The 22,064-nt window shown below is 34.2% G+C and overlaps 1 protein-coding gene across 9 annotated transcripts in view; it reads right to left on the reverse strand.

The window, feature by feature from the left end:
* Nucleotides 1–22,064, reverse strand: part of Epha5 (Eph receptor A5) — a 363,058-nt gene that overhangs the window by 183,743 nt on the left and 157,251 nt on the right. The gene's annotated exons all lie outside the window — the stretch shown is intronic.

The raw sequence follows: 22,064 nt of genomic DNA on the forward strand, positions 1-22,064 counted from the left end.
AAGCTGTAATGATTATAAAAATGGAAAGCCTGTCTTGGTACTCAGTTTTGACTTCAGGCAAATCATTCCAGTGTTTCATCTTGACAAGTGTCAGTAAGAGCACGGAATATACAGATAAGTCAGTGAAACAGCCTGAAGATTGCTACTACATCATGCAGAATCTAATAGAAAGTGTTTGCTCTTAGTTGTTTTAACTTTTCTGGCATGGGTCTTATATTTCATGAATTCTATAGTAGTTCATGCACTCTTTTATTTCTAATGGCTAATAAACCCCAATGTTAATGTGGCAATTGCTCTCGCATGGTCAATTTTTGGAAACTATAATGGTACTTTAAATAATAGGCTCATTTTACGTGAAGTTAATATATTTTATTTAATTTCCTATTCTTAATATATATTGAACTCAATCTATGTTGAATATAGATTTCAGTATACATGTGTGAAAATAGGAATATATATGCTGAATAACATTTATTAAAGTATCAATGGTGGCTTTGCTGAAGCTAAAAAATGTACTTATATTTCAATGGGATAGACATAATGAGCCCAGAGTAATTTTCATCTGCTCTGAATGACCTCAGGTTTTAGTAATTCATGCTGAGGCTTTCTGCCGTCAGTCTGAATAATCAGGAATTAGCAAAATATGATGAGGTACTTTTTTTTTTTAGTCTATCTAATTATGGTCATAGTGAAAGCTTAATGTTCTTACAAATTCATACAAATTCATGTGAAGGGATTTGAGAGATAAGAGTTTTTTGATAGTGTTAGGTCATTTTAGTAGTTAAATGATTAGAAGATTTAAATATTATTTTACTCATAATGGGATTGCTGTAGCTGCCAATACCATATGTAGCTGTTATCCAATTTTTCTTCTTTTATCCTTTTAGTACAACCATTCTCACTTTAAACTATTCGACTTCAAAGGCATGAAGTGCCAATCTACACATCTGCCATATGCAGTTCTTATTTTAAAAGTGTTCATTATATTTAGTGTGTGTATGTGTGAATGAGTGTGCACGCACAGATGTGTGCAAATGCTATGGGTGTGTGAATGCAGGTCAGAGGAAAACCTGAGGAAGTAGCTATCTTCATCCAGCGTACTGATGCCAATGCACTATCCCAACTCCCGGTTTTAATAACTACTTTATACAATATTACATGATAGCACAGTTAACTCCCTACCATGCAAAGTATGGATGTAGAAAAAACTAAATGCAAGTAAATGTACCTTTATTGTTCATTAGTTTAGCAAAATTCTTTGAGGAAGAATAATGGCTTGACTATTGCACTTGACAATGAGATATAAATATTATCAAAATGCCTTTGCCTCTAGGATAATTTATTGTGTCGATAGTCATAAATATGACAATGATAGGAAGAATGATATGATAAGATATCAGAGTGAAGGAATACCACCTAAAACTACGAAAAAGGGCTCCTACCAAGGGACACAGAGATGAGTCAGTGGATTCAAGTTTCTTCCACCAAGCCTGATAATCTTAGATTGCCCCACGGAAGTCATGTGATGGTAGAAGAAAATCAACTTCCACAGCTCATCACCATCCTCTCTCTCTCTCTCACACACACACACACACACACACACACACACACACACACACACAAACACACACACACACTCACACGTACTCAGACACACCGTAGCAAGCAAGTCCCCAAAACTATTTATTTCTAATAGGAAAGTTCTCCAATTGGACAAGAATTTAGCAATACTTTATAGGGAGACATTCTCTGAAAAGACAAATGAGGTACAGAACAGGTATGGAAAGTGGATGAAAGAAGAGAATCAATCCAAAAGTCTCTTTAAAATAGTAAGAGTAAAAATTTACACAGGGAAGAAATCACCGTGCACAGCATCCTCTCTTCTTTATTAATTACATATGACTCTGAACTACAACAGTTCACCTTTGACATTTTAGACTGTTCAGTGGTGCAAAAGTAATGTGAATTCAATACAAAATATATATTCACTGTTTGATTTGGGTATTTTCCCAGGATAGTGATATGTGATATTTTCCTCAATCTGGAGAGAGGAGAATTTAGCTTCTGGTTCCTACTTACCACACATATTTCTTGCATGAAACAGGCTTTGTGTCTGATGTTTTACTTAGCTATATGTTAACATAGATTTTTGAGCACATTTCAGGTAGTGTCTTCTCAGCAATGACCAAAGTTAGGCTTTTAAGAATACAATTTAAATTTAGTGATTTACTTGTAGCACATAATGGATTTCATTAGGAAGCTTGGTAGATGTTATGTACGATGCTGATAATCTTCCCACCAACATTTTAATAACACTTATTCTCAAGCCTTCCTCTCTATGCTTCAAATTTTGCAATATCATTAGTTACTTAATGATTCCAACTCATGATGGGTTATTGAACACACAGCCCATTTTAGGGCATATGTGCATGAAACTGTTTTATTCGAGATATGTGAAAGTTTTGAATATTCAGAAATTTACATGTTCATAGTGATGGCACAGGACTAAGGCACTGGAATATGATAGTCTACAAAGTGGAGTGTAAGAGACATTTCATGGTAGCTGAGGGAATCTAATATGTAGGCATGCACAAAAGACGGTAAAGAATAAGTTGGACCTTTTGTTAATGTAGTGATCCTGACAAACAAGAGATAGGCTCTACTGGGTGAATTTAAGGATTTCATGTCAATTTGTTGAGCAAAATGAGACAGCAATTATTTAAGATAACTAAAATATTTTCAATAATTTGTACTGAAAATGTATGAACCTTTTTTCTCAGATTGTAGGACATTTGGTATTAAAAGCTTTAAGAAAAATATTGAACAATGCTTAATACCTTATTTTGTTTGAGGTAGGTAAAGTGTAAACCAAAACCTACACAGGAAGTGTGTGGTTTAGTACTCAGGAAAATTATTTCAAGTTAGGCTTACTCGTTTCCTTCCAATCCCAACTCTAAAAATCAGTACTCCATACCATGAGACAACAATCAGACACATGCTGCTGAGATCACAACAGTGCCTTAGGTAACACCTGGTTTGCTCTTTTTAAACAGAAGTGTACTTATTTTGAAACTGCTTCTCTTATTTCTTTAAAACAAATTTCTTTAAGCTCCGTTTTCCTGTTGCTAGTCATGTAATATGTCACTAAGTTGAAATAGAAAAGGTCATAAGAAAGAGAGAGGGAGAGAGAGGAAGAGAGAGAGAGAACTACTTTTTATTCTTATCTCAAGTCACCAAACCTATTCATGTCTATATTCATCCTACATACCTTTCTTCCTATAAAGTAAATATAAGTCTTAGTTGACAGAAAAGACATGTATTTGAATTTAGTACCTGTTCCCTTTGAGATAAACTTTGCAAGGAGACACAAACTTTTTTGAGAAAGTCAGTATCCATGTACTTAGCTGCTAAATAATTTTATTCTAACATGAGGACTAAACTTTTCAGAATATTTCTCCATACCTATAATGAAAATAAAGAAAGATTTTGTAAATAATTTTCCTATACATATATGTCCAGATCTTCACTTTAAAATCACAGATAGACACACTCCCTACTGAAGCAGTTCATTTAAAACTGCTTTTTATTAGGACTGCATTTGCCACTTTGCCTTATGCAGTTCTCAGCAGCTTCTGAGGGCACTTTCTTCAGGGAAGCAGTGCTTCTCATCACCGTGAAACACATGTCCTATACATTTCTGTATACTTTCCTTCTAACCCATCCCTGCATTTGACAAGCTTTCTTCCAGTCTCTTAACACTTACAATAAACATTGCAGGTAAAATCAAGAATGAATAGACTAAGAGTTAAAGGTGCTCCCCTCAAAATGATATAATTGAAATAAAAGCATATTGGAAACAAATGGGCTTTGTTGATATTTTTTTGGTGTGTGCTTTAATTATATTTTCATTTATTGTTTGAGAATTTTACACAACCATAAATGGGTTTTAGTCAAACCACTATCCCAGATGCTTCTTAATGTCGTGTGTTTTCCTTTAGATCCACAGTTTCTATTTCATGATGCCCATATGTGCATGGGTGTGCAATTACCTATTGGTACATGCACAGAATATTGAGGTTTAATTCCCTGAAGAGCATTGACATTCTCCCTCTCTCTAATCTCTAACCTTATATTAATTGTCAACAGCTCCTCAGCTGTAGGTTGGTCTTTATAAGCACCATTGACCCCTTTTTATGCTTGGATTCTTTAGGTCTTGGGCAGGTAACTAGCCAAGTTGCTGTCAGTTCATGAATATAATATTCTGGTCTTCTTAGACAGAATTCATATCTATAATATATAAGGAACCAAGAAATTGAAGTATCAACAAAAAAAAATAACCCAATAAAACTTTAGTGTGTAACTAAACAAAGAGTTCTCCCAAAAGTGGTCCAAATGGCTGATATATACATTGTAATGTGAACTAATTACATATTAAGATTAAACATGAACTAATGGCTTTCATAATTAATTTAATACTGGAAACAGGTGTTGTGAAAAAATAAGCTAACTTGCTTTCACATATCCACTTCAAAACTGAGGTTGTTTGGGGCTAGAAAGATACTTCAGTCATTAAGGGCACTCATTCACTCATTGTTCTTACAGAAGACCCAGGGTTGAGTTCCAGCCACCACATGTCAGCTACAACCATCTTTACCATTTGTTCCACAACCTCTTCTGACTTTTCAAGAACCACATATGCACATGATGCAGAGTCATTCATGCAGGCAAAACATTTATGTATATAAAATAAATATATCTAAAGTACATTTTAAATGAGGTGGTTGATTACATTTATAAATTAATTTTGTAAGGGCAGGAAGACCTTCAGGGATTAATATTCCTGATATACAGAAGAAAGACCAGACTTGAAAACTAAAGAATGAATGCCTGATGAAGCAGGCTGGGACACCACCCACATAAATGAACTCTGAGTTTTATTGAGATATCTAGTCTCAAAGAATACAGTGAAAGAGAGATCAAACAATATTCCTGACAATATTCTCAAGAATACACCTTTGAAATATACATATACACGTGTGCACCAAACACATACAAGAACAGAAACACAGAGAAGAAAAATATAAACCCATATTTATCTCCTTGTACCAAGATCAAGTACAAATGGATCAAGGACCTCAACATAAAAACAGATACACTGAATCTAAAAAGAGAAAGAGAGAGAGAAAGTGAGAAATAGCCTCAAACACATTGGCACAAGTGAAAATTTTCTGAACAAAATATCAATTAATAAATGGGACCTCATGAAACTGAAAAGCTTCTGTAAGGCAAAGGACACTGTCAGTAGGACAAAATAACAACCTACAGATTGGAAAAAGATCTTCCCTAACCCTATATTTGATAGAGGGCTAATATTCAAAGTATACAAAGAACTCAAGAATTTAGACTCCAAAAAAAAAACCAAATAATACCTGTTAAAAATGATGTACACAGCTAAACTGAGAATTCTCAACAGAGGAATCTTGAATGGCTGAGAAGGTCCTAAAGAAATGTTCAACACTCTTAATTATCAGAGAAATGCAAATCAAAATGACCCTGAGATGCCACCTCAAACCAATCAGGATGGCTAAGATCAAAAAACGCAAGCAGCAATCTATGCAGGCAAGGGGGTGGAGCAAGGAGAAAACTCCTCCATTTCTGGTGGGATTGAAAGCTGAACAATCACTCTGGAAATCAGTCTGGTGGTTCATGAGAAAATTGGAAATAATTCTACCGGAAGACACAGTTATACCACTCCTGGAAATATATCTTAAAAATGATTGTCCATACAAAAAGGACATATGCTCCACGATGTTTATAGCAACCATATTTGTAATAGCTAGAAATTGCAAACAACCCAGATGTCCCTCAACTGAAGAATGGACACAAAATGTGGGTCATTTACACAATACAATACTATTCGGCTATTAAAAATAAGGACATCATTCTGAGCGACATTACCCAGATCCTAAGGACATGCATTTTATGTACTAATTGATAAGTTGATATTAGCCAAAAAGTTCAGAATACCTATGACACAACTCCCAGACATAGGAATCTTAACTAGTTCTGGTTCTAGCTCTTTTTTTCTCTTAGTGGCAAATGCATATCAATTTAGATATTAAAATAACAGTACAAATTGAGTAGGATATATAAAATTGAGTTGCGATGAAAAATATTTTAAACGTTACATGTTTCTCTATTTGTCAAAAAAAGCCTTATTAAGTAGTCAAATTTCAGTTAACAAAAATAAATATCTGTGTGGTTAAGATAAATAGGCAGAGTACTTATTTTAATTTTCACACTGCTTGCTTGCAAGTTAAAGAACTGAATTCTAATCCCAGAGTTTATATTGAAAAATTAAAGTAGTGCCTACTTGTACCTTCCTACTAAAAGTGTGTAAACTCCCAAAATCTGGGTTGACTTGGAAATCATGGCTCTTGTGAAATGACACGTAAGCTTGTCATCTGACTCCCAAGCGCACATAAATCCATTCCCACCCATCCACACACAGAATAATTCAGCCCACCCAAAAGCTACAAGACTTGACCCTATAATTTGCAATGTATTTCAACACTGCACCATGGGATAAGTGCTTTTGAAATGTGTACAGAAAACTATGCCTTTCAGAATTAATTCATTATGAGATTGTATAAAGGAGATTTTTGTGGATAAATGGTACCTCAATTAGAGTTAAAACAACCATAGACTTGCAGTAGTTAATGCAGCTTTACTATATTCTTTGAATTAAACATTGTACAAATACCCACTTACAGTTTTATTTTCTAACAAAGATATTTTATTTAGGAGTTGTTTATAAATATTCAATATCCTGGTTTTTCATTTTCTTACTAAATACGATGATATGCAATTATAAATTCATTATATACTATAAAATAATCATATGAGACTTTATTAATTTTCTCTTTGATGTAAGTAGATGTTTACTTAATGTGTTTTAGTGTAACTAACTTTCAGGTTAGCATGCTTGCTTATTGAGTAGCTGGGTCAGATGCATTTTTAAAATCATTCTGAGTGATTATGTTTTAACTGGCAAAAAAAGCTTAATGGCTTCTGTATGTGAACTGGGAATCCACTGTTTATATCATGAGGCGGTGAACTCTGGTTTTATGACTCTTTTGCTTCGCCATAAACCCCTGCTGTGAATCATGAAATGAATTGTCCCAACATATGTAATCAAAATGTCCATGGAGAGGAATAAGGATCTAGTATATTGCCATTTGTTATGAAATGAGATATGTAAGCAGGGTCTTGTTATTAAACTAAAAGGAGAACGTTCTTTCTCATTTTGAACTTTTCTTTCCCTGCACTTTAAATATGAGTTCATGGCCTCAGTAAACAGTCCTGCATGTATTTCATTAAGATAATTTTTAAAAGGAAAATATATAGTTTCAAAATATAGAATAAAAGAATTCTCCACAGTATGGTACTTTAATGATGAAATTTCTCCTTAAAAATTTAAACTCTAAAAGATAGAAAAACTCATACACAGACAAGTCATCAAATCATTTCCTGGTTGTTAAGAGGAGTTCCACTAAAACATTGGCCATGAGCTTGCAAGTACAGATCCATACAGATACGCAGTGACACTATCATTTTGAGACAAAATGTTAAAAATCTTTTTTCCTTGATTACTTTTGAGAAAGTTTACTTTTAATATAGCATTTAGAGTATTTGTTGCTTTCGATATAAATTCAAAAATTATAGAGACCCTGAAGGACATAGACAAGATCTAAATCACATTTGTTCCAATTATACACTGAGAATTAAAATGAATGAAACCATTCTTTAAAAAAAATTACAAACTACATGTACTATATGTTACTCTTTTGAATAAGAAACATCTATGAATGTGTAATAGCAACAAGCTAATGTAACATATTTAGTAACAGTTGCCATTCATTTGCTCATAATTTTTAATGTGCAAGTGTCTTACTGTGTCTTAAATTGAACAACTTTACACTGGTACTCACAATACTTGTTAGGAACGGTACATCAACAGTGAACATGATTTCTAAAAGCTTCATTCAGAAAGGCTTTAAACTGCATTTCATGGTTTTCTATCTTAGTGTATATATGTGTATCTTTATTTAGTTAACTTATTCAGTTCTGTCTTTAATAAGATAAGTTCTGTAAAGCTTTTAAAATACCCCTCATGTTTATTTTATTTCTTAACTATCAGGGGGAAAATGTTAATTTAAAAGCCACCATGGGTCTTGTTTTGTTTTCAAAAACCATAGTAGAAAGAATACCAGAGACAGAAAGGTAATAGCTTTAAAAGTCTGCCTTTAGGAATGATTGCAAAGCAGGTTCTGATTCTGTGATATGGAAAGTTGGACTTCATGGTTATAATCTGAACCCAAGTTAGATTATATTTCAAAGCCTCTTTCTCCTCTTTTGTCACTTGATGATTAACATTCTGCCACCATTTCTTAAATTACTCCATTCTTTGTGGTCATATGAAAATGAAAACACATGGATAAAACAGCATTATAGTTTTTTTTTAAATTGTTCCTGGTTATTAAGTGAAAGATTCCATAGAATAAGATAATTTTATTGGCATATTAATAAGACAAAATCAATAGTATTCATCCTTCCATGTCAACAGTACAAAGCGAGGCAGCACAGACAGATTTTTAAAACCAATATCTTGAGAATGTAAAAGTTCCAAGCAGGAATATGGTGACACAGCTAAAATTTCTCAACAGTGTCTGGCAGTTCACTCTTAGCAGGAACTGTACTGGCTGCTTTTTCTCATCCGTCTTCTCCATTTTGTCTGTTACTAAATTTCACAATGAAAATAGACACACATTATCTTTTATATTACTAAAGAACCACAGAGTATAAGTTCATAGTACCTAACTTAAGATTGATCTGCTTATGTGCTTACAAACATCACACACACACACACACACACACACGCACGCACGCACGCACGCACGCACGCACGCACGCACGCACGCACGCACGCACATGCACACACACACATATGCATAGGTTATTAAATAGATATTTATGTGCAAGTATATATTATATATAAGAGAATTCTTAGCAGATGTTAAACATTACATAAATAATAATTTAGAAATTCATTGCAATAATAATTATGATTGCTATCCCAGTATACAGGCTCAATATTTCCTCTGCCAAGTTAAAATGGACTTACATTTTAGGATCCTACAAGTGTGAAACTAGAAATGAACTTGAAGGTACATGACATATAAACACACAAAAGGGTACAAATAACACTCAGAAATAACTCTGCACATCCTTTATATGTACCATAGGAAAATAATAGTAACTGCAAATAGAACACGGGCTTTAAAAAAACGTATCTTTAGATATAAGTTAACAGAAGAGTTTTGGAACTTTTGTTTAATCAAGTTCCATATTGACGTAATGACATGAGCAATATAGCTTACAACTTTCATCCTCAACTCCTTTATTGTGCTCCACACAATATATCATGAAACTATTCTCCAACAGATGACAACTCTGATTTAAATTCATTTGATTTTTAACTATTTGAGTACTGATGCATGTCAGTGAGTATGTGCATGTGAATGCAGGTACCGGGAGAGACCAGGATACACCATCAGATCTCCTTGAGCTGAAGTTAGAGGAGATTGTGTGTCACTCTAATAAGTAACAATATGAGCTGTTAATCACCAAGACACATCTCCTCCTTAATCCCAAAACACTACAGTGTTTTGAAAAAGAATGGCCTGCATAGGCTCATATATTTGAATGATTAATCACCAGGGAGTGGCACTATGTGAAAGGATAAGAATGATTATTAAGTGTGGCCTTGTTGGGATAGGTATAGCCCTGTTGGAAGAAGTAGATAGTGTGCTTTGCAGTTTTGAAAGCCCACAAGAGGGAGGCTTAGTCTGTGTCTCTGTTTCTGTCCTTCATTGTCTCTGTCTGTCTGTCTGTCTGTCTGTATTTTTTGTTCTGTTTCTCTCTCTGTGGGTGGGTATATGTATGTAGCTCTCACCTACTGTTGCAGTACCTTGCCGCCATTCTCTATGACATGGTGATAATGGACTGAGCCTGAGGAACTCTAAGCCCAGAGTTAAATGCTTTCTTTCCTAAGAGTTACCTTGGACATGGTGTCTCTTCACAGCAATAGAAAGTGAAGGTGGCATGTAGTTAACAGCATCCTAAGTTATGTAAAGCACTTTTATCCCAGCAACATTTACTTTTCCACTGTTGTTGCTCCTCATTAATCTTGTAATAAACATATTAATGCCTTCTATTCCAAACGCCAGTGTTCACCACAAGAGGGTGTGATCAAAATATGAGGGAAGACAGAAATAAATTCACTCTTATTAGAATTTAAATTTTTAATGGGCTAAGAATATAAGTTATATGTTTTTAGTGTCTGTAAAATATTATGCAAAGCTAAAGTTTGACACGTTTTCTCAAACATAATTCAAAAAGGATATAGGAGATACCATTGTTGTCATCATTGTGAAGCATAATATTGAATTTTAAGAAAGTACTATATCCTAAGAGGAAAAATTATCTGCTCTAATAATAAAAATATAATAAAAATAAACATTAATCAAAACAGATGTAATTTACAGTACTTCTGAATTCATGTATGTGTGTTCTTTTTTTCTTTCCTCCTTTTTTTTTGGTACTTTCTTTTTCTTTGGTTCTTTATCTAAAGTATGGACATTGGTTTTTAAACAGAACATTTGTTAAGGACTGAAATTTTCTGCCTTACAAAAATTCATTTTCAAAACCTGGCCCCCCAGTTAGTTGATATTTGACATGGGTGAGAGTTATGGTTAGATAAACCTAGTGGGTAGGAGAATTTCTCATGATGGAAAGTATGTGAAGACACAGCCATAGGGCAGCTGTCTATAAGAAGGTTTGATCTTTATATTTATACATGCTTTTAACAACAGTTTTTAAAAGAAGACCATAAATTTGAGAGTAAACGGTATATAAAATGATGGAAGAGAGAAAAGTAAGAGGAGAAATGATTTAAGAATATTTTAATTAAGATATTTTCTTAAAATAAAATAAAATAAATCAACTGTCAAAACTCTGAAATAAAAAGAGATTGTTTTCCTGTCAGGTATCAACAGTTTACTAAAACTAGAATACTTTATTACCATGATTAAAGATAGTGCAAAAATTTGGCTCTGTGCCTGTTGAACAAGAGAGAATCTCAAGTTTTATGTGGTTTAACAACTGGAGTAATTAGTGGTTAGAAAATTTGCCAGTGGAGAGAACTTACATAGATGAATTATGTCATATGTGTTCATTTTACTCCTATTTAGTAGCCTTGTCAAAAATAATAAGTTACAAATGTGGAACTTAAGATACAACTAACTATTCAAATATGTTTCACTTTAATTTATGAAAGCACACAAATTATATAGTTCTGTTATATTTTATTTCTTAGTATTATTTTATAAAGCTATATGAAAAATAGATCATGTTCTCAGTGAAATACATATCATGGTGTAATAATTAAAGTTTTCTAGGGCCAGTTATGGCTCTTCATGAAAAAGAACCCACATTGGAATGGAAGAGAATTGAGTCCTGCAATTTGTCCTCTGACTTCTACCTACATGACACCTTGTTACCTAAACATATGAATGAATATGTGTGTGTGTGTATATAAATGAATAAAAACAAAAGCTTTCTAAATACTTTAAAATATTGCATAATTGTATTTATTTTTATTTAAGGTGCCATCTCATTTTATACTGACCAGCATAATAAACGTTACAATATATATATTTTATATTTTTTCTTTTATTCTTTAAATTATGTTTCTGTACACATTTCTTCATTTTTTTTCTTTTTTTTTATTACGTATTTTCTTCAATTACATTTCCAATGCTATCCCAAAAGTCCCCCCCCCCCCCCCGACTCCCCTACCCACCCATTCCCATTTTTTGGCCCTGGCATTCCCCTGTACTGGGGCATATAACGTTTGCCTGACCAATGGGCCTCTCTTTCCAGTGATGGCCGACTAGGTCATCTTTTGATACATATGCAGCTAGAGTCAAGAGCTCTGGGGTACTGGTTAGTTCATAATGTTGTTCCACCGATAGGGTTGCAGATCTCTTTAGCTCCTTGGATACTTTCTCTGTGATCCATCCAATAGTTGACTGTGAGCATCCACTTCTGTGTTTGCTAGGCCCCGGCCTAGTCTCACAAGGGACAGCTATATCACCGTCCTTCCAACAAGGCTTGCTAGTGTATGCAATGGTGTCATCGCTTGGAGGCTAATTATGGGATGGATCCCTGGATATGGCAGTCTCTAGATGGACCATCCTTTTGTCTCAGCTCCAAACTTTGTCTCTGTAACTCCTTCCATGGGTGATTGTTTCCAATTCTAAGAATGAGCAAAGTGTCCACACTTTGGTCTTCGTTCTTCTTCAGTTTCATATGTTTTACATATTGTACCTTATATCTCGCTATACTAAGTTTCTGGGTTAATATCCACTTATCAGTGAGTACATTTCATTTTTAATAAATCTCTTCTACTTAAGTTTCCTAATACCTAAGAGTTTGTTGGTCTGCTTATCTGTTGATTCTGATCCTTTGCAATATCACAGCCAATTTTACTTTATGTTCAAACTTTTTTTGTATTTTGTATTTTCCTTGTTCCTATGATAAAGACATGTTTTTTCTTGATAACACAAATTGTCTGATAACAGTTTTTCTTTCTTACCTTCGTTCTAACAGTGAGATTCTGCAGTGTACATTTCCTTTGTGATTCCTAGTTTTCCCAGAGTATCTACTCAGCTGCCATAGATCTCCCCTTTCACATCTTCTGTAAACAGTGACACATTAATATGTGCATCCTTCTTAACAGTAGGTGGTAAAGTTCTATCTGTATCTATCTCCAGTGAATCTTGGTGAAGCTGTTAATTATCAGAGAAATGACAGCATGTAACCTAACTTCTAGGTTAAACATAAAATGTTTTTCCCTAAGGCTTTTGAGACACTTCTAATCCAATTGTCATCTTAAGAAAATCGTGAAAGAAACTATATGCAGTTTTATCTTGGTTAACTTCCCAGCTAAGGCTCTAATCAACTTACAAGCCCTACTTCTAGAGAGATGAGCTTTACCCTCTCCAGTTTTTAAGATGCTTGGCTGGAACTAAGTCTAACAAAATGAGCTGTTCATGCCACACATTGATAGAATTGTATATTTATTAGTAAAAAACCTAATATAAATGTTGCTTTTATTTCTAAGCTGTGAGACTACACGGCTATGGCTGAGCCCAGATCATTCTGGGCTCCCATTAAACCTAGGGCTAGTCCAGTTAGCTTCTAGCCTCTGCATAATCTAATCTTTCAAACTGACTGATTCAATGCAGTTTCTCTCAGCTTCTGACTGAACTGTTCTGCTAGGCCTTATACTAACATTGGCAATTTGCTCTAATCTTTTGGCTCCTTCTCACTCTCTGCTTAGTTCTGTCTTTGCCTGTATCTAGCCTCTCTCTGCACGATGTCTCTGTAAAATTTTCCTGGTAAAAGTGCCAGAAAACACACACACACACACACACACACACACACACACACACACACCTTTTTCTCCCCGTGCTGCTCTTAAGTAGGCTTTCCTGTATGTTCTCACGTGAGTTGGGCAGATCCTAGCTCTAATTTATTCTGTGAAATCTCTGATTACTCATTTTCTACAATCTTCCCTTTCCTTCATTGTCAGGGTTTAAAGGTGTGTTCTAAGGGTGTTTCTGTATTCCACCCAGATCTTACTGTAATCCATTCTACGTGGATTATATGGACCTAGAAAGTCAATGGATTAATCTCTTGCCAAAGCATCCATGTTGGTGGATTAAATTTTCTTTACAGACTAACTGAAGTTTTTGATCAACTAGATTATAGAAGCTTTGTCATAGTCTGTAACAGCAGACCACTCCAGTTTTCTTCTCTAAAATATTATTCAATCAGTGCCATCAAATCATATGAGCAGTTAGCTTCTTTGAGACTCTCCTTAATCCTTGAAGGATTATAGCATTTGAAATATTATGAGGGTTTTCTAAATTGTCCCTTGAAATAAATCCTTGGTAATTAAAATATCCAATACCTCCGATCTCTTGAGCTCTTCTTCAGCAATCATCTTCCTGTACCCACTTACAGCAGACAATAGCTCACAGAATCAAAGAGCAATCCCCACAGTCAAATAACTCCATGTGGTTATCAATTCCAGCAAATCGTATCTCAAATTCAAAATCGCATTACCCAGCTTCTACCATCCCCCTCACATTCTCCAATATCTAACTACATCTTTTCTCTGGCTACAAAAAGTTTCTTGGATCCATGATATTCTGCCTTGCTGTTGTCATTTCAAAAAAATGCATTTCATTAAGCATATTCCATTTCCTTTTCACCTGTCTGTTACTTTCCAAATACAATCTCCATTTTTTATATTATTTTGCACTTCTGAAGTTGAATACAGCTGTGAAAACAAAACAAAGCCTGTTGACTGTTAATTTGTGATGGCTAAATACAAATAGACTTTTAATGCCAGCCAGGAATACAGTGCATTTTCACACACATTACACCTAGCTTTTCTCATGAAGATGTTTCGTAGTTCTCAGCTTAGGCTACTCTTCCCTAATTCTTAGAGTCAACAAAACTCCTTAGAGTCCTCACTGCCATTCTTACCCAGCATTTTTAACTAGATGTATTCTTCAACTAAGGAATGTATTTGGCAGCACATCTAAGACTACTAAGACTAAACCATGGATCTTGGGTATCCTAGGTTTTGGGCTAATATCCACTTATCAGTGAGTACATATTGTGTGAGTTCCTTTGCGAATAAGATACAATTTGCTAAACACATGAAACTCAAGAAGAATGAAGACTGAAGTGTGGACACTATGCCCCTCCTTAGAAGTGGGAACAAAACACCCATGAAAGGAGTTACAGAGACAAAGTTTGGAGCTGAGACGAAAGGATGGACCATGTAGAGACTGCCATATCCAGGGATCCACCCCATAATCAGCTTCCAAACGCTGACACCATTGCATACACTAGCAAGATTTTATCAAAAGGACCCAGATGTAGCTGTCTCTTGTGAGACTATGCTGGGGCCTAGCAAACACAGAAGTTGATGCTCACAGTCAGCTATTGGATGGATCACAGGGCTCCCAATGGAGGAGCTAGAGAAAGTACCCAAGGAGCTAAAGGGATCTGCAACCCTATAGGTGGAACAACATTATGAACTAACCAGTACCCCGGAGGTCTTGACTCTAGCTGCATATATATCAAAAGATGGCCTAGTCGGCCATCACTGGAAAGAGAGGCCCATTGGACTTGCAAACTGTATATGCCCCATTACAGGGGAACGCCAGGGCCCAAAAAAAATGGGAATGAGTGGGTAGGGAAGTGGGGGGGAGGGTATGGGGGACTTTTGGGATAGCATTGGAAATTTAATTGAGGAAAATATGTAATAAAAAAATTAAAAACAAAGACTAAACCATGGAGAATATGCAATACAGGTAGAGTAGTTGGGTCTCTCTATTCTGTATCATTGTTCCATCAGTATCTTTTGATTATTACTACTTTCTCTAGTTTACAGTAGGCTTAAATTCATTACGATAAACCTCCTCTATTCCAACTTTATGAAAACAGACTTATCTGAGCAAGAGCATTTGTTCTCCATCAGGGATGGGTGGAAACCCATTAGTTTTAGGTACTTTTAGAGCCAGAAATCACATTTCATTAGGATTAGAGAATGTAAAGTGGAAGCTGGATAAGGAGAGGTAAATTTTAACTTTTCATTCTTTAGTTACAAATAATGAATACAAAAGTTTGAAGAGTAATTGTATTATGCTTATTAACAATTCTCAGGAGTGCAAACACATTAACAGTTATCCTATAAGAGATTAATATGTTCTTCTGACATTTATTTTAATGATCTTCAATTTCTGTTGGTAGATTACATATATTATTAAGTTTACATGTAAGTATTATTGTGTTCTCAGGGAATTTTCAGTAAAAGACTTTTTAATTTCACTTTTCCATAACATTCATATAGAATATAGAAATAGTCTATTAATTTTATTGTTCTCATATGGATAAATATAAAATAGTTTTACCTGAAATTTTGAATGGACTGATTCTAGATAGCTAGTAGATTATTTCTGAATAATTATAATGGTGTTCCCAAAAGTAGTTATAATTTTGATAACTGTGCTGAATGAAATTGATCAAACTCAACAGTGTTGGATGCCCCTTTAGAATGTGATGGCTTGAATAGAACAAAAAATGGCAGAAATTCAAATTATAGCTTGCCTTCTGAACAGGAATGTCAACTTTTTATTCTCATGGGTCATTGTCCTCAGGTTGTCAGAGTTGAACTTGATTATATCATGTTTTCCTGATTCTATAGATGACAGAAAACAGATAATAAGACTTTTCTGCTTTCATAGTTATATAATTCAGCTTATATGCTTACAATACCTACTGTTAATGTCACTCCCCTGGACAATGCTGATGCTTTGATGCTTTTTAAATTCACTTACTATTTGTTAGCTATTATTTTAAGTTTTGTGAGATTCAGAAGTTGGCAATTATGTCTTCTATTTGAATTTATTTGAATTTTATTTTTAACTCTTAGCTTATTATCATAGCTTAAACTATCAGTAAAACGTTGTAAATTAGTGGTGTTCTTGAATTCATTGTGAATAGAATATACCTAATACAAGATAAATACTTTAAAATTCTTGGAGAATTGTTTATGGTACAGTATTACTTTATTATCATCCATACATTCAAAGAAATTGTCTTCTATAGTTTTATATAGAAAAAATGAGCTCTACTTGTATAGTATTATAAGCTGTGTTCTTCATGATTTTGCTGTATTTATTGCCTATATGCTTAGTAACTACATAGAAATGTATATTACCTACTGTAAAATGTAGGCTTGCCTAGTAATGGGATCAAATCTTCTTATATTGAAAAGTTTGCATCTGTATTCAAATATGTTTTATCTTTATGTTTCTCATAGGTCAAGAATTTATCCTTTTTCATTTACTAATACACATAGTAGTCTATATTTATGCAGTACTAACATTAAATACCATAACTATTTTATGTTTAATTTTTATATGGTATGTATAAATCCATTCCTTCACCTGCATACAGTCTTTACATTGCAATGTGGTTATTTTAAAGAAACTAAAAATTATTTATTGTAAATATCAATCCCTAACTGCTACCATTGGCTAAATGTGTTTTTGTTGCTTTAATATCACTCTATGTTTTTGATCACCAGGATTTTCAACCACTGACTTGAGACAAATTGGTACTATTTAAAAAGAATTAAACAATATCTCAATACAAGATAAAATCTCTGATACAAAATGAGGGTTTGATTCGAAGTAGTGGAGTGTTCCCTATTTAAATGAGCTTTGTCACTATAGTTTTGTGATGAATGTACTGCAAGCTCTGAATCCGAAAATAATTATATAATCTAACATTTCTCCCATTTAACATTTTATATTCTATTTTAGAATTAATATATTAACTATCTATGTATCGTAAAATATGTAATATTAAAGTAAATAATTACAAGTACATAGGAAAGATTGAGGTCTTATCTGTTATATCCTGATTGTGTTTTGGGATCTGCAAAGAGGGGTGTGGCTCTTGTGTTTAAAGAAATTGAGACTACTTTAGAAAACATTGTGTGCTCCATTTCTGGCTGTGCAATTCTTCCAAACAAAAAGTCAATGTAAATGAACAAACATTCTTGTTACCAGTTTTCGTAATTAGATAGAACACAATCTAACACTCACTTCCTTTTCTAACCTCTTTAATCCATCTTTCTTATTGGCAAGCAAAATAATTACTACATTCATATATACTTAAAAGAGTAGTCATGAACCCTTTCTAATGCAAGCCACCCATTACAATTTTTTGTCAGAAGTGCAGAAACTTTCAAATTAATTGTTTAACACATGGCCAGGCTTTTTGGTTAGCACTGACAAATAGGTTTAGATTTTTGCATGTTTCCTCCAGTATTCAGGTCTCGGACAACACTGCACACCTTAAATCAAAGGTACAGATAATATAGGTTTCCCCTACAGCTGAAAGAAGGTTTGGGATTGGTTTATGCTGTGTATAGCTCACCTCCATCTTTGCTAACTGTGAGCTTTCACAGGCAATCTGCCATTCATACCCTCTTCACATCTGATTCTTGCCATCCTACTAACTACATCCAAAATGACTCAATATCACTTTTATGGCTGTATGAACAAAATTGTCTTGTATTGCATGATTTATTTTACATTTATCTCCAAAAGAGATACCATGGGAAGTGAGAGTGTACCAATGTTGTCTGGCACACTTATTTTTTTTTAAGTAAAATATATAAACAACAAATTCCTCCTACTTTATGATTACCAGGTAGATTAATCTTATGTTCTATTTTGTTTATAATAGTCATATAATTCTGGTGTTTAGACTATATATGAATACTGCCATTTGTTCCTTGGTTGTTCTGTAAAATAATTTCTAATAATGGCGGTACTAGTGATCCTAAACAACAAAATCAAAAACTTAATGTTTCAGTAATCTTTCCAAATGTAATAGAAATAATCGCGTTAATACTGTTAAAGCTCTGAGACTCTGTTTGCCTTTTGAACCTGAGTATGACAACACAAACAGTTGGGTGAGGAAAAGGTCTGAGAGAAAGGGTTTGGGTTTTTTTTTGTTTTTTGTTTTTGTTCTCCACAGAATCAAACACTTTTTAACCAAATGTCCACATAGAAAATCTGTATAAAATCAAGATTACAAATCTAAAATTCTAAAACTATCTTTTTAAAAATAAGTCTTTTTCTTTCCAGCCAGGACTTTAAAAAAAATGTGTAATACGAGCTGTAAATAAAAGTTAATAATTTTCAAAACATGAAAATAGGGAAAGAGCTCACCCAGTAAATTCTTTTTAAAGATTTAGTTAATTGTTTATTTTATGTATATAAATATACCATTGCTCTCTTCAGACACACCAGAAAAGAGCATTGTGTCCCATTACAGATGGTTGTGAGCCACCATGTCGTTGCTGGGAATTGAACTCAGGACCTCTGGAGGAGCAGTTGGTGCTCTTAACCTCTGAACTATCTCTCCAGCTCAAGCCAGTAAATTCTTGCCATGCAAGCAAGAGAACCAAAGTTTGGATCAGGAACAGCCATGCAATATAGCGGGGGTTTTGTAAGAGACCCAAAACCCACATATGGATGGAGAAGAGTTCCAGCAAGTACCTGTCACACCTAGCTGAAGAACAATTGACAATTCGTGGCTTTTGCAAAGGGAGAATCACTTTTCTTTAGAGATTTGTCAGTGTAAATATGCTAACAGTCAAGCCCAGCACTTGGGAGGCAGAGGCAGAGGCAGGCAGATTTCTGAGTTCGAGTCCAGCCTGGTCTACAAAGTGAGTTCTGGGACAGCCAGCGTTATACAGAGAAACCCTGTCTCCAAAAAAACAAAACAACAACAACAACAAAAAATGATAACAGTCCAAAATAAGAGTCCCACATTCATGTGCATATAAATCAACAGCCAATCAATTAAGTGGACATTAAATTAAAGAAGAAGCAAAGAGTCTGGGCAGTGGTGGTGCACACCTTCAATCCCAGCATCTGGGAGGCAGAGGCAGGTGTATCTCTGAGTTCCAAGCCAGCCTGGTCTACAGAGTTAGTTCAGATAGCAAGCATTACACAAAGAAACCCAGTCTCAAAACAAAACAAAGCAAAACAAAATAAACAAACAAAAAACCCACACCAAAACTAAAGTAAAAAAGGAAACAAAAAGAAAAAAGGAAAAGAAAAGGATAAAAGAAAATGAGAGTTTACGAATTTAGGAAGGAAAGGAAGAGGGGAAAGGAACCCTTTGGAAAGGACAAACGGAGGGTGGGTTAGATCCAAACACATTTTATTGACGTATACATGTTTAAGAAAATATTTAATAAGAAGGTAATATTACAAAACTAAAATGATATCTTAAATGGTGCAATCCATCCCTGTGCTTCTATCCCTTTGCTGAGAAGTTCAAGAGAACCAGAGCCCTTAGGCTTGCTGAGACCTAATGAAACCAGTCACCAGTCAGCAGACAACTCTCTTCCACATACACATACACACACACACACACACACACACACACACACACACACACTAGGGATCTATGAACACCAAAAGATGAGTATAGTTTCTATTGTCTTAATTTTGTAAAAATATGTTCCAAAATGCTGTCTTGGAATTGTGTGTGTATGTGTGTGTGTGTGTGTGTGTGTGTGTGTGTGTGTGTGTGTGTGTGTGTGTTTGTGTGTGTGTGTGTGCGTGTGCGTGTGTGTGTGTGTGTGTGTGTGTGCATATGAGTGTGTGTGTGTGTGTGTGTGTGTGTGTGTGTGTATTTGCTCTTCTTAGGCTAAATAAAGTAATAAGAGATTTGAAAATTGAATACAAGATAGCTACAGTCAAAGTTCGAGGATGAAATTACTTCTTATTGTTTTTCCCAATTTGAAAGGAATAATTATGGAAAAAATGTTGATAGTCCTCTTTCACATTCCAAGACTGAAGGTCATGGACAAACTAAGTCCACATAATTGTTTGCAAACTTAGAAATAAATGTTTTGAAACAATTTAAAATACTTGACTAGAGTAATGGATTGCTATTTGAATCCAAAGTGAGATACAAAGGCATATTCAATTTTATTAATGATTATTTTTTTATTATTTTAAAAAAATTTTATTACATTAACTAAATATTTGTGCATTTGTGTTTGTCTCTGTGTGTATTTGTGTGCCTGTGTGCAATTACATCATTTCCTACTATTCTTTTCTTTCACCATTTTGAAATGCATACACATTCTATCCATAGAAATAGAAACTTCCCAGAGAACTTAGAAAAATGATACATAAATGTATTAGAATCGTATAATTAAGTGTATAAAAGATGTATAAGAAGAAAGCCTACAAAGAAAAATAATATTGTTTAGCTGTATAAAGAATACTAAGAAAATAATGATATATTTTCCCAAATAATAACACTTGATATCATTTATTGCTGGGTTTTAATTGTATACTCAAATATCCACTTCTATATTCTTGTGACTTTTATCTTACATGAAACTTTACTAACTGAATCTTATATATGTCAACACTTTCTTTACTTGTGTATATTTTTATGAAATACCAGAATTGTGATATTCATAGTCTAAAATACTTCTGCTAGTGAGCAGTGAGATGGGGAAATGCTAATAGAATTTGCTTCATAAAAAATGGCCTACAGATAAAGAATTTAAAAACTCCAGGTATACATTGGAACACAATCTTTGATTTTTTTTATGTTGTGCAATTTTAACATTTAAATCTTAAAGTTCATACCATTCCCTGTATTGGTGAAGAAGGTTCAGAATTCTTGCAGCAGATTTTGAAGCGGCTGAAAGTGCCTTTCTAAGTACAGATGACAGATCAACCTGCTGTTTTTACAAGCCTGAAGAGGTGGTTGAGATTCTCTTTTTCACAGGTATCCAGTTTCTCAAAGAAAGATTTGATGACACAGGAAAATTCACTCCCTTCTGTGCTCTCTGTCAGTAAGTACAATACTGTCTTCTTTTCCTTTTGTTGTCTATAATTTTTGAGATTACAATTTAATTATAACACTTTTCCCTCCCCTTTCCTTCCTTCAACACACTCTGGTATATTCATCCTACTGTTCTTCAAATTCATGACATCTAATTTTTTCTCAGTAAATGTTATTGTGTGTTCATGTGAGCATGGATATACATACATATACATATACATATACATATACACATACACATACACATACACATACACATACACATACACATACACATACACATACACATATACATATACTCCTTTCTTAGAACTATTTGGTGTGCTCTACCATCTGCTAAGTTCTAATTTACTTCTCTGGCAAACACCTGCAGTAAGCAAAGTTGTAATTCTGCAGTTTACATCTGCTGGAGGCTGTCAAGCAGATATATTTGACGTTCTTAAGTTAATGGGTGACATTCAGTT

The sequence above is a fragment of the Mus musculus genome, chromosome 5, assembly GCF_000001635.26.
Source record: "Mus musculus strain C57BL/6J chromosome 5, GRCm38.p6 C57BL/6J".
NCBI lineage: Eukaryota > Metazoa > Chordata > Mammalia > Rodentia > Muridae > Mus > Mus musculus.